The sequence below is a fragment of the Meriones unguiculatus genome, chromosome 19 (assembly GCF_030254825.1).
Source record: "Meriones unguiculatus strain TT.TT164.6M chromosome 19, Bangor_MerUng_6.1, whole genome shotgun sequence".
NCBI classification, from domain to species: Eukaryota; Metazoa; Chordata; class Mammalia; order Rodentia; family Muridae; genus Meriones; species Meriones unguiculatus.
Window position 1 is genome coordinate 47,603,741 of NC_083366.1, and position 10,244 is coordinate 47,613,984.

A 10,244-nucleotide genomic window follows, 5' to 3' on the forward strand; every position below is an offset into this window, starting at 1 on the left:
TGCTGCCCTGCCTGCTGGCCATACTACCGCAGGCCTCTGACCATTCCTCTATGCTTTGAAGGGCCCTAATACCTAATACAGGAAGCGAGACGGACACAGAGATACAAAGGCAGAAAAAGATTATGAAGGTAGAAAAAACCAAAGACGCATGTGCCACAGGCGTTGACACTGGCAAGCGTGATTTCTTCTTTTTTTAAGTATGTTTTTTCTATATACACTCGCCACACATATATGCATACACACATGTGTTTTATATATGTGTATGCCTATTGAGTATATGCTCTGTTGTCTCCCATTCCACTTCCTCACCTCTTCTCTTCCCTTTGGTTCACAGTTGTTTCCTTAGACAGTTGGTTTTCCTTCCCCTCTCACATCATATGCACCCATATTTTTATGGCTCCATATAAAGCCCGGGAACTACATAAGAGAGACAACACACAGCGTTTTTCTTTTGGAGATTGGCTTCATTCACTTAATATCTTCTGTTGCATCTGTTTTCCTGAAAAAACGACACAAGTTCATTCTTTATGGCTGAAAATTTCCACTGTGTGTACACACCACATTTTCTTTATCTGTTCTGTCAGTGGGCATTTAGGTTGGCTCCATACTTTAGCTAACATGAACTTCAATATGCAAGGATTTCTGCAACTTTGGAGTTCAGCAGGTAAGTACCTAGGGTATAATTTCACAGTGCAAGTTTACTCCTGTAGGGAAAAAAAAAAGTTTCTGAAACATTTCAGGATTTTCATGTAAGAGCACAGTGGTGTGTGTGTGTGTGTGTGTGTGTGTGTGTGTGTGTGTGATTTCTCTGGGTGGACCCTTACCTGTCAGATCCTTTGACAGTGGATCAGCAAGCCCCGTTGTTGGAAAGAAGAAAGCCAATATGGGAAGTCATGGGAGTAAACTCTCAGAGAATAACCGCCCATATTCATGAGCTCAGCTCAGCTGCATGAGGCCAAGCCAGCCACTGCCCCAGGGCTCAGAGTTGCTGCTGCTACTGCCATGGTCTGCTCTGCTTTTCCCATTTGTCTAATGGGAACATTGGGGAAATCTTGAGTGGGAGAAATGAAAGAACTCAAATCAGAAGACTGAGCCCAAATTCCTTCTATCAGTCTCATTGCTGTGCTTCCCGATCCTGCTTGATGCCCCTGGGCCCCCATGGCTGACTTGGTTAACAACTACAAATACTGCAAGCAAGAAACAAAGAGACCCCAAAAGTATTGCGAGGCACAAGCTCAATAACTTCTAATAAAACGCTGGGTCTCACTTAGAGCAAGCTTCCTACCTTTTCAATATGAAGCATACGTTTTATGTACAATTTCCATGGCAGTTTACAGGTGTTAAATTAGGAACAGGGGTAGACTACAGACAAGGGAGAGATCTAATGCAACACTACAGAGTTCAAACAAAGTGTGTTTCCTTTTTTATAAAAAGTATATTATGTTGGTGTCTGCAAAGTATCATGCAAATCAATCTTAATTTACTGTGTCCTTCGGCTCCTCCATAAAATGGTCTGGATATGCTATTTCTACATTCTGGCTATAAAGTTCTTCATAAATTGGGCCATATTACATTTTTTAATATGTAGAATGATTTGCCTAGAATGAGAGTCTGTATGTAGAAATACTGCAGGCAGACGAGCCTCGCTTTTACCAGTCCCCAAAGCCGTTTTTTGGTGCACTCATGTCACTGAGGCATAGAGGACCGGTAGGTGGGGGCTTGGACCCTTGTCGTTGCCTCAGGTTTTCACCATCAGGAGTCTAGACCAGCCTTGACCCAGCTCTGCAGGGCTACACACTGTCAAACTAAACACTCACTTTGCACTAATGCACCTGTGGGCTAAAATGAAGGAATGGGATTGGAGGTGGTCACTGGTGGGTGAACTTGGCAACTCAATTGTATGCTTTGCTTTGTGTGTGGCTTGGCTCTGTTCCAGAAGTCCATTTTTTGCCGTTTTTTTTTTTTTTTTTTTTTTTTTTCAGAATCACCCCCCCCCCTTTCTTTCAGAGGTTTTAGGACGTGAAATAGGAATCATGAGATACCATTTTCAGATAATTGGTAGATAAGCACCCAGACCAGAGAGCTCAGGGCACCGCTATTTCTGTTCCTACTGAGTGAAATTCCGGGGAAGCAGAAACTTCTCTTAGGGCTAGAACTATGGTCAGGGGGGTGAGGGAGGCCGCCCAGGCCTCCTCTGAGAAGTTTGTGTAAGAGTCTATGTATGTGCTCATAGGCTTTCTCCATTTCAGGACAGCCAAATCACCGAGACCACCCCTCTGTCTTTTACCACAGGATGAAGAATTTTCAGGCTGATTTGTGGCTGAGGAAGAGCAGCAATTCAGCATTCGGAATTAGCATCTTCAAACTTTTTTCTTTTCCACATTCCAAGATCTTTTTTCCTTAGCTGGGGGAAGGGGGAGACCAAAGAGGAATAGGAAAACAAGTTCCTGTTTTTATTCCAACATAATCCCTAATATCCTTTCTGGGTGCCCCTCCCGGGGCAAGTTGTTTTTAAAAAGAAAATATCCGTTAAGACAGAGCCTGTCTCTAGGGGAACGTTCAAAAATCATTTGGTCTCCTGGTGGGAGGGACCACACTCTGAGGGGAGATCACAATCTGCCCCTTTCTTTAAACCCCACGAGGTGTTCTTGAAGCGGTTAATAATAATAAACGAGATAAGGGAATCCAGGTGCACAGGGGCTTGGGCAGCAACAGCCTCTTGTCCTCATCTAGGTGTTAGGCAATTTGCAGAGCAGAGCTGGGCAAGTTTCTTAGGTCACAGCAAAGGCGCATGCACCTTTCCCAACATGTGCTTCTGTTTCCCTTCCGTCAGCATGCCCGGACACCTGGGCTAGCCCCACCACATTGCATGCTGGCCCCTTCACGCGCCAACTCCGGGAGCTCCCGCTGTTGTTTCACCTGTGGGAGCACATGGCGAAATGGGGCTCCTTGGACCTGAGTCTGAAACCTAACACTATATCAATCCTGATCTTTGAGTTTCGGAAGAAGAAGAGGAGATGGGAGGATAACAATGATAACTGATAATAGGTAAACGGAGCTCGGGGTACAGCTCAGCGCTGCAGCACACAACTGGCTTGAGGGAGGCAACCACTGGTTCCACCCCTGGTATAAAAGCAAGGAAATGAGATTCAGTAGATACACAAATGCTTGCTAGGTTAACACAACGCTGACTGTGGCTACCGTGAAAAGCTGGAACAGGAGCTGTTACAGCCAGCCAGTTCCGTTGTTCCAGATACACTGTGTGTCTTAGTTTGACCTCTGTTGTGCTGATAACACTGATTAAAAGCAACGTGGGAAAAAGGGACTAATTTGGCTTACACTTCCAGGTCACGGCCGTCACTGAGGGAAGTCAGGAAGGTACTCGAGGCAGGAATCTGAAACGGAAAACGTGGAGGCCCTGTGCTTGCGGTCTCATTCCATGGCTTGCTCGCCTGTCCGTGTTTAGCCAGCCTTCTTACAACCCAGGGCCAACTGCCTAGGTATGGAATTGCCATCCTACAACAACTAGCCATTAAGACAATTCTCCCTTCACGCGCCCGTGGGCCAATCTGATCTACACAATTTCTCAACTGAGGCTTTCATCTCAGATAACCCAAGGCTGGGTCAAGTTGGCAATTCAAGCTAGGCTAGCTAGGGCAGTTGTGATTATTTGTTATCCACCACGCACCTTGCTGGGTCAAGCACCTTTATTGTTCTGAAGGAGGACAATCAGACACCATTGTCATATTCTGGAGAAAGAACCAGAGGCTTTGAAAGATGGAGTAACTTGTAAAAGGTCAATGAATTAAGTAGGCACTTAATCCCAAGCATCCAGTCCGAAAGTCCCAAGTCTGAACCCCTGGGCTAGTGTCTGGACAAGGGGAGACCTATCACATAGTATGCTATGTTTTCTTTCTCTAACATTTTAATTAAAACATAAATAATTGTGTACATTGTTTATATCTCAATATACTTTGGTGATGATAAAGCAGAGTATTTAGCACAATTATCATCTCATACATTTGTCATTTTCTTATGAAACTATCCCAGCATTTCTCTTCTACCTATCTGAAAATTCATAACACGTTACTGTTAATTATATCGCCTTATGTGCAATAAAACACCAGAATGTACTCCTTCTATCTAGTTATAGTGTTCTATTTGGTGACTAGCCTGTTCCCATCCTATATCCATGCAGCCGCTGGAAACCACTGTTCTATTCTGTACTTTTATGAAGCCAGATCTGTCCCATATCTGAGCAGTGGCCGACAGTATCTATCTTTCTATGACTGTCTTAATTATGTGGGCACAATGCTTTCATGTCCATCTGTGTTGCTATGAATGACAGGATCCCATCCTTTCTATGGCTAAATAGTATTCTATCATATATACGTACATTCCTTTAGCTTTTAGACAGAGCGTAAGGGAATGTCACAATTTTTAACTATTTTTTTATATTTATTTTTAAAACTCTCTCTCTCTCTCTCTCTCTGTGTGTGTGTGTGTATCTGTGTGTGTGTATCTGTGTGTATGACTATGCAGGTAACACAGGAGGCCAGAAGCATGTGAGTCCCCCCACCCCCCTATCTGGATCTGGAGTTACGAGCAGTTGTGAACCTTATGGAGTGGGTTCTTGGAACTAAATATGGGTCCTCTAACTGCTCATGCATCTTTCCTAACTGGTATGTGTCTATTCTGATTTCTTGTTAGGAAACAAAGAATCAGCCAATTGTCCACTTCCTGTAATGTGGTTCTGCTACCACCTGCCTCCTGTAGGCCTCAGGAGACTCCCAAAGTGCTTAGGAGAGTGAGAACTGTTCCCCTAAGCCAGTTCTTCACGTTGAGGCCCAAATGACAACTATGGCAGTGATTGGGAAAGACACTTCACTGCTCTCTTTCTAGAACATCTCCACTGGTTCCTTCTCATCCGGCCCTCACCTCCAGCCCTGTGACTCTCAAGTGCATCCCCAGGTCTCTTTGTCCCAGCCACACCTACCTGTGCCTTCACACAGTGCCCCAAGAGGCTGCCTGAACAACTTCATCTCCAATTTCCTTGTAGGCCTTTAGATTTCTTTATAGTACTGAGCTGAAATGTTTTTATGTCATGAAGTGTCATGTATTTGTTTGTTGGCTGACATTCTTCTCCATTAAAACAAGACCTTTGTGGAAATGACTTTGTTTATTTTAGTCACAGCCATTATTTCTGATTTCCCAAGATGGATCACCAAGTACATGCTCTAAAAAAGAAAAGAGTATAAATGAATGACTCAAATGAACAATTATTTGCTTGAAATAGAGTAAAAGTAGGTTTGTAAATAAAAAAGGCGAGATTTAAAGACAGATATTAAAAAAAAATGAGGCATCGTGAGAACAAACATGCAGACATGTGTGTGACACACACACAGATAGCGAGAGAGAGGAGATACAGACATATGCATGTAACAACAATTAAAGAAAAAGAAGACATACATTCAAAAGAGAGCCAGTTAGGATACATGGGAGAATTTAGAAAGAGGGAATGAAAGTGTGTATGTGTGTGTGTGTTTGTGTGATGTAATTATAATATCAAAATTATTTTAAAAGAAATGAGAGTACAGTTAATGTGCTGAAAATGACAGAAATAAAAAAAGCATATGATAATTCCTCCTGTGGACAGACAGTACATTTTCTATAAACAGTTAAAAGCAAAAGGATGCTGTTATCTGAATACTTCACACAAAGAGCAAGATTTGTATGCAAAATGATCTCGGGGTCGTTAAAGACAAGCCCCGCCCCTGCTGATGCTGAGCTTTCCTGGGGGCTGGCTGGGTTTGTGGGGTTTGTTCCTGCACTTTACTACATCTTCAGATGCATCATGCTGTCATCTGAGCTCAACAGGACAAATGACCGCTGATTGTCACACATGGATACTTGTGTTTCTGCTTCTGGCTGACCTGACAGTTGAACACCAGTTAACCAGCACCACCATCTTCTCCTCCTCCCTCGGGATGTGTCTATCATCCAATACCTGCGCTCTGCCAGCTGCCATCAGTTCAGGGCATTGCATCCGGATGAAGGCTGGAAGGGCACTGCACTGGAAGCCAGTGCGTCCACAGAGAAGGCACCGTCACCTGCATTCTTCCTCATTGTTAAGCCAGCCAGAGACAGTTGTGACTGAAGCCACAGTGCAGGGAAATAAGTTCAGTCTGAAATAGCCATGCACACAGGTTTTGGTTTTTGTTCTAAGTTGTGAAAGCAGGGAAATCATACTAATAATAATCGTCTTTTAACTTTTAACGTTGTATCCCTATGGGGACTGAGCTGTGGCAGTGCATACTGGGTATGCGCCCCATCACTGTGCTCAGGGTTTTACTTTGTTTTATCTATCTATAATCTCTCTCTCTCTTTCATCTATCTTTACTTATCTGTTTTGGAGACAGAGTTTCTCTGTGTAGCTCTGGCTGCCCCTTAACTCACTGTGTAGACCTGGCTGGCCTGGAATCAGACTGGGATTAATGGTATGAGTCACCGCTGCCTAGCAGAGTCTTACTGCCTAATCCAGGTAGGTCTTAAACTGAGGATCCTCCGGCCTCCGCTGCCCAGTGCTGGGATCACAAATGTCCCCCCACCACTGGGTACAAAATTTTAACTTTTTCATCATTTTGTTTTAATTTTTGAAATTCCATTCTTTATTTGTGTTTATGGGGGTGAGGGTGGGGTCCTTGTAAGGCTTACTATTGCTGTGATGAAACACTATGACCAAAACAAGTTGGGGAAGAAGGAGTTTATTTGGCTCATCACAGTCCATCATTAGAGGAAGTCAGGACAGGAACTCAAGCAGGGCAGGAACCTGGAGACAGGAGCTGAGGTAGAAGGAGTGCTGCTTACTGGCTTGCTTCCTTCTGGTAAATTTAGCCTGCTTTCTAGTAGAACCCAGGACCACCAACCCATCGATGGCACCACTACAGTGGGCTGGGCCCTCTTGTGTCAATCACTAATTAAGAAAATGCCTGGTCACAAGCATGAGTTCGAAGATACAGTGGTCCTAGAGAAGTTAACATGTCTGTTGCCAGAAGCTGAATTTGTTGTAAAACCCACAGAGACCCTTGGAGAAACTGCATCTTGACCAGGACCTGAAGCTGATCAGAGAGTATGGGCTGTGGAACAAACGTGAGGTGTGGATGAACAGATTTACCCTGGCCAAGATCCACAAGGCCACCTGAGAGCTGTTTACACTGGACAGAAAAGGACGCTTGGAGTCTTTATGACCGCAATGCCCTCTGGATCGACTCATTCGCATTGGGGTGCTGGATGAGAGCAAGATGAAGCTGGATTACCTCTTTGGCCTGAAGACTGAAGATTTCTTGGAGAGGTGGCTGCAGACCCAGCTAGGCCTGGCCAAATATTTTCACCATGCTTTCTGTGCGAATCCACAAGCGTCATATCAGGGTCTGCAAGCAGGTGGTGAATATCCCACCATTCTTTACCCATCTGGAATCCCAGAAGCACTTTGACTTCTTCTTCCGTTCTCCTCATGATAGTGGCTACCCAGGCCGTGGGAAAGGAAGAACGTCAAGAAGGGCCAGGGTGATGGGTTCTGGAGCTGGTGATGATGAGGATGAGGATTGAATTAACACCTCCCTGGACTGACAATTGGCTAGTTTTCCAGTTGACTAATAAATCAGAATTAACACTTGGGGGAAAAAAAAAAAAACAGAAGAAAAAGAAAATGTCCTGTAGACCTGTTTATACAGCCTGATCTAATAGAAGCATTTTCTCAATTGAGGTTCCTTCTCTTCAGCTGATTTTGGCTTGTGTCAAGTTGACATAAAACTATCCAGCCCAGGAGGTGGGGTGGGATGGGCACACATGTGGGACTCAGAAGACAATTTGTGTGAGTTGTTATTCTCCATCCACCTTGCGGGTCCAGTTCAGGTCGCCAGGCTTGCCAGCCACCACCTTTACCTGCCGAGACATCTTGATGCTGAACATGCGCTAAGGTTTTACTTTATCCAGGAGGATCATGCTGAACATCAAACTGTGTGCTCTTTCGCGGGGCGGGGGTGGAATTCTGAGCTACTTTGCAGCTGTGGAACACATCAGTCTGTTCCAGGTCATGGGGTTTGGATCCCCCACCTGGGATATGGGATGTAGCTGCATTTAATGTCACCAGTGACACATTCCTGGTCTGCTGAATTGGGATTCCAACCTCTCTGTTTGTTGTTCTTGCAGTGAATACGGATCCCTCAAAACACCACAATTTAACTTCTCATCAGGCTGAGGCTCTTCCAGAATTGGGGTTGCAATATTTATATTTCTATTTTGTTTTTTCATGAGGTTTAGGGAAGATCCACTGGATGTTAAGGTCGCCCATACAGCTTGCTTGATGGAGGCTGTGGGTCAGTTATTACTGCAACACGGGGACCACACCGACAGTTGTAGCTATTGGATGCCTGTCAGAACAGATGTTTCTTCCAGTTGAGTAGATGAAGGGAGGCAGCATCCTTTTGTTCACCTGTTTGTTCATCCGAGTGTATTTAGGGATGCTGATGGACCTGTGTCAGGTGCTCTTCCATAGCAGGGAGCTATCACTGCATGAACAAAGTGATACACATCTTTGTACACACAGGGCTTACCTCCTGCTAGGTACATATCTCCCCCAGCCCCCATTTCCAACAGTACATTATGTAGGATGTGAGAAACAGAGGAGGAAGTGAAGCCAGAGGTTAAATGGGAGTAGGGGAAAACTCACTGGAAAAGGCACATTTGAGAGATCACCCAAAGACATGAGTGGGTCTGCCATTCGGACATCAGGCTACAGTGTGTGCAATGCAGAAGAAACAGCAGGTGCTGAGACTCTGAGGCAGAAATATGCCTGATGGGTTTCAGGGAAATAATGAAAAAAAACTATGATAATGGAGTAGAGGTCCGTGCTTTAATAATAGCACCAAGTGGCGTTCCTCTTGTTTGCTTGTGTATGTGTTGTGGAGATCAGAAATCAACTTGTGGGAATCAGTTCCTCCCTGCTACCATATGAGCCCCGGGGATGGAGGTCAGGACCTTAGGCTTGGTGGCAAGTGCTGAGCCATTTGGCTGGCCACCGATCACATTTTAAATGAAGAGAATCAATACTGTAAATTGCAGCATCTATTTTGCTCTCTCTACTGGAAAGAGAGAGTACTGAATCTCATATTTCAAAGCTACTTCTTTCTGTGCCAGTGTGTGGGTTGTCAGAGAGAATTCTTCATTAATAAAGCACCATTTGGGTGAAATATAAACTGAAACCAACTTTTAAAATTTTTACAAGCTTTTGATATTTGAATAGCTGTTGATCTCTTCAGGGTTGTTGTTGGGGAAGTAGAACACATACTTTGGTAAAGAGCCACTGGCGGAAATATTTTTAATTTCCTAGCTTGGAATTGTTTTCAAAAATTGAGAAATTAAAAGTTTTGCATCATGCTGGCCAGTGATGTTGCATGCCTTTAATACCAGAACTCTGGAGGCAGAGGCAGGCAAATCTCTGTGAGTTTGAGGCCAGCTTGGTCTGCAGAGCAAGTTCTAGGTCAGCCAAGGTTACACAGAGAAACCTGATTTAAGAAAAAGTAAAAAAAAAGAAAAATGAAAAAGAAAATTTGCTTTTTTTTTTTTTTTTTTTTTTTTTGCGTTGAGTGTATGAATTTGAGTTTTGGGAGCTCTTGAACTTTTCCCAGCTGGCCCAATGGTGATGGAGAGCCATTGGCTGAAACTGACATGGGGACAGAGGACAGTGACAGAGCATCTTAACTATTTCAACAAGTTGTGGCTAAGCACTTTCTCTGATTTTTTTTTTCTCAAAGGTGACGAGGCAAAGGAGGTCTTGGAAGTAGCATTAAAGTATGTCCTCACGATGACCTTATATTTACCATCTGTCAGATATGTCTTAGTTAGGGTTACTATGGCTCTGATGAGACACCTTTGACCAAAATAACTTGGGGAGGAAAGGGTTTATTTGGCTTATGCTTTCATATCGCTGTTCATCACTGGAGGAGGTTAGGGCAGGAACTTAAGCAGGGCAGGAATCTGGAGAAAGGAGCTGATACAGAGGCCATGGAGGGTTGCTGCTTACTGGCTTGTTCCTCATGTCTTCTTTCTTGTAGAACCCAGGACCACCAGCCCAGGAGTGGCACTACCTAAATGGACTGCTCCCCCCCCCATCAATCACTAATTAAGAAAATGCACTAGACGCTTGCCCACAGCCGTATCTTATGGAGGCATTTTCTTAATTG

At 44.2% G+C, this 10,244-nt stretch overlaps 1 pseudogene; it reads left to right on the top strand.

Moving 5' to 3' along the window:
• Nucleotides 1-7,038: 7,038 nt before the first annotated feature.
• LOC110554845 (small ribosomal subunit protein uS4-like) lies at nucleotides 7,039-7,608 on the top strand (annotated as a pseudogene).
• The last annotated feature ends 2,636 nt before the right edge of the window (nucleotides 7,609-10,244 follow it).